The 4285-nt window shown below is 38.9% G+C and overlaps 1 non-coding gene across 1 annotated transcript; it reads left to right on the forward strand.

Moving 5' to 3' along the window:
* Positions 1-646: 646 nt before the first annotated feature.
* LOC116882171 lies at positions 647-753 on the forward strand. The gene has a single exon (XR_004385569.1). It is a non-coding gene; the product is annotated as a U6 spliceosomal RNA (small nuclear RNA).
* The last annotated feature ends 3532 nt before the right edge of the window (positions 754-4285 follow it).

The raw sequence follows: 4285 nt of genomic DNA on the forward strand, positions 1-4285 counted from the left end.
ATACTACTTGTTAAATACTTTAAATATTACTTTTGGTATAACCCTGATGAGAGCTAAGTTTACCTAAATTAAAAATATATTAGAAGAAATATATATATATATATATATATATATATTAGAAGCTGGAAAATGTTAGGTATTATTATACCCTATAAATATGTATTTGGCATTTAATATCATCTATTTCTTTAAAGGTTAGGCTTGAGATCACATGTTTCAAGAAATAAATAAATTGGAGACCATGTATCTTAAACCAACATGTTCATCATATAAAGCCTGGATGTTCTGAGATAATAAGAAATAGTGCTGTTCGATTGCTCTATGCACAGAGAGAAATTAATTGTCTTCCAAAGTTAACTTGAGGAAATCGGTAGTCACCTTGGACAAATTTTTAATTAGTAATCATTAAAAGATTAGATTATACACTCTGTGAGCCGGAGAAATACTTGTTGAAGTATTTTAGAAGGAAAATCTTTCCTGTTTATTATGTGTGCTATTCCCGTGAATAATATATCTATGTATACAATTTCAATTTACTACAAAACAAAATCATAGGGAATACATTAAAAAAGTAAAATAAAACCAAAACAAGATACTAAAATAAAATTAATAAGTTAATATAAAAATATAAAAAGAATTTGAAAATGTGCTCACTTCGGCAGCACATATACTAAAATTGGAACGATATGGAGAAGATTAGCATGGCCCATGCACAAGGATGAAACGCAAATTCATGAAGCATTCCATATTTTTGAGAGACTATGGACTCTGAAAAACAATCTGATGGTTTTGAAGGGGCAGGGGGTGGGAGGTTGGGGGAACCAGGTGGTGGGTATTAGAGAGGGCACAGATTGCATGGAACACTGGGTGTGGAGCAAAAACAATGAATACTGTTACACTGAAAAAAAAGAAGAACTTGAAAAGATTAAAAATAAAAAGTAATATTCTACAAAGGAACATTAACGTTCAGTAAAGATAAAATAACACACTTATAGTATTAAAATAATAAAGTAGCAGATGAAAGATATAGGACAGAATCATAAAATAAAAATTATGAAAGTAAATGATCAAGAAAATGAGAATAAAGTGAACAAATTAATAAAACTGAGGTTTAAAATCAGAACAAAAAAAAAAAAGAGAGAGAGATTAGAAGAGTCGGAAGACCTTAGGCTCACCTCACCCCAGGAATACAAGATCACAGAAAAATCAACCTAAATACCTCAGAATTTGACCTGAAGACTGAGAACAAACTGCACAACTAAAGGTAGAGAAGAGGCCACATTGAAGAAGGTAAGACGTGTAGAAACATACTTCATGAGAAAAAATGAATCATGGCTGCTTTGGTGGAGAGGGAGCTGTGGTCCCAGAAAAGGGCAAGAGAAAGACTAGCACACAGGGAAGCACACAGGGAAAACTAATCCCACAGCAGTTGGCTTGGAAAGTGAGGGGAGCTGAATTTTGTGACTTCTTACAACCAGTGGGGCTTAAATCTTGGCTTTTTAAAGGTCAGTGGGCATGGGTGAGATAGAGCCCAGAGGGCATTGGGGCAGTGCTTGGAGAGAAGGCATGCAAATAGTGCATGGACATACAGCATGGAAATAGCAATCTGAAGAGTGCATGAGGCATGCAGTGGGGACATTACTTGCTCATTTGAGAGCACATCCCAGAGGGTGCATTCACAGAGAGACCCCTGCCCCCCAGGAACAAAGAAACCAGCCAGCACCATTTCCTTTCCGCACCATTCAGCATTAAAACAGAGGGCCACCTGCAGGAACCAGCACAGCAACGACACCCACTACTTAACTGGCTTCACCAAAGTGGCCACGATCCATTGCTCTCCTAAAGCAGGTCCCCAGACTTGCTACTTTATTCAGTGTGCCCCTCCATGCTCTAGTGGAGCTGCCCCTCCCAGTGATGCTTGTCTCGGTCCCAGCAAGGAGCATCTCTATCCCCAAAAGACCTGTCCAAAACTCTGCTCACATGACCTCTCCCAACCCAGGAGTTTTGTGGAACCTTGGTTCTGGTGGGGCAGTGGCAGGTCTCATTTCACAAATAGACCAGAGCACACCTAGACAAAATGCTCCACATTCAGGTCACAGACCAAGCACTGTCCGTAACAGGCAAAGAGAGCCTCTGCAGATGACTGGCCTGAGGATACAGTGGCCAGGACGAAACAGCAGAGCACACACAGCACACCTTGGAGACATGCCCAGAAACACCATGCCCTAGGGAACAGGGGACACCACACAGCAGGGCACTATTGGACCTCTTCTTCATAAGGTCATTGCCATCAAGAACAGGAGACATAGCTGACTTGCCTAACACATAGAAACAGGCACAGAGACTTAGACAAAATGAGAAGACAGAGAAATTTATTCCAAATTAAAAAAAAAAAAACACAAGACATGGCCATGCCCAGAGATCTAAATGAAATAGATATAAGTAACATGCCTGGGAGAGAATTTAAAGTAGTGATCACATGGACACCCACTGAGCTTGAGAAAAGAGGGGAAGACATGGATGAGACCCTTAACACAAGGACAAGGAATAGCATAGCAGAGGTAAGGGGCCCCATAAATGAAGTGAGAAACATGCTTGATGGAATGAACAGCAGGATGGAAGAAGCAGAGGGACAAATTAATGACCTGGAAGACAGAGTAATGGAAAGTAACCGAGCTGAACAAAAGAAAGAAAAAAAAAGTATCATGCAAAACGAGAATAGACTTAGGGAACTCAGCGACTCCATCAAATGTAGTAACACTCATATCACGGGAGTTCCAGAGGAAGAAGAGAGAGAAAAGGGTGCAGAAAGTTTATTTGGGAAAAACAAATAATAATAATGGCTGAAAACTTCCATACTCTGGGGAAGAAAACAGATATCCAGGTCTAGGAAGCACAGTGAACCCTCACCAGAATAAACCAAAGCAGATCCACACCAAGACACTTTGTAATTATATTGTCAAAACATAGTGATAAAGAAAAAGTTTTTAAAGCAGGAAGAAAAAGAAGACAGTCATTTACAAGGGAAAGCCCATAAAGCTAGCAGGGGATTTTTCAGCAGAAGCTTTGCAAGCCAGAAGGATGGGGCATGATATATTCAAAGTGCTGAGTGAGAAAAATCTGCAGCCAAGTATACTCTATGCAACAAGTCTATCATTCAGAATAGAAGGAGAGATAAAGAGTTCCCCAGAAACGAAAACTAAAGGAGTGTGTGACCACTAAGCCAGCCCTGCAAGTAACATTAAAGGGGACCCTTTGAGTGGGAAGGTGAGACCAAAAGTGACAGTATAAAGGCAGGAAACACAAAAGCAGTAAAAATGAATATTTCTGTAAAAAATCAGTCAAGGAAATCACAAAAAATAAAAGGGTGTAAAATATGACCTCATATACCTAAAACGTGGGGAGGAGAGGCGTAAAGAATGGGTTCAAGCTTAAACGACCATCAACTTAACTATACACTGCTATATGCAGAAGAGGGTATATACAAACCTAATGGTAACCATACATCAGAAACCACTAATAAATATGCAAATACAAAAGAGAAAGATACCCAAATATCTCACTAAAGAAAATCAGCAAACTCCAAAAGAAAGACAAGAAGACATCAGAGAAAGCCTTTGGAAACAACAACAAAACAAGTAAATACATACATATCTATCAGTAATTACTTTGAATGTGAATGGTTGAAATGCTCCAATCAAAAGACAGAGGGTGTCAGAATGGATTAAAAAAAAAAAAAAGATCCATCCATACGCTGCCTATAGGAGACTCATTTTAGATCTAAAGACACCTGCATATTGAAAGTGATGGGATGACTCTGGACTCTGAAAAACAATCTGAGGGTTTTGAAGGGGCGGGAGGTGGGAGGTTGGGGGAACCAGGTGGTGGGTGTTGGAGAGGGCACGGATTGCATGGAGCACTGGGTGTGGTGCAAAAACAATGAATACTGTTACCCTGAAAATAAATTTTAAAAATTAAAAAACAAAAAAAAAGAAAGTGAGGGGATGGAGAAACGTCTATCATGCAAATGGATGTCAAAAGAAAGCCAGAGTAGCAGTACCTATATTGGACAAAATAGACTTTAAAACAAAGACTGTAACAAGAGGTGACAAAGGATGCTACCTAATAATAAAGCAAGAAGATACAACAATTTTAAATATTTACTCATGCAACATAGCAGCACCCAAATACATAAAGCAGTCAGTAACAAACATAAAGGAGCTGACTGATAATAATACCATAATAGTACAGGACTTTAACACCCCACTTATACCAATGGACAGAT

The sequence above is a fragment of the Lontra canadensis genome, unplaced genomic scaffold (assembly GCF_010015895.1).
Source record: "Lontra canadensis isolate GAN:19392208 unplaced genomic scaffold, GSC_riverotter_1.0 scaffold81, whole genome shotgun sequence".
Lineage (NCBI taxonomy): Eukaryota > Metazoa > Chordata > Mammalia > Carnivora > Mustelidae > Lontra > Lontra canadensis.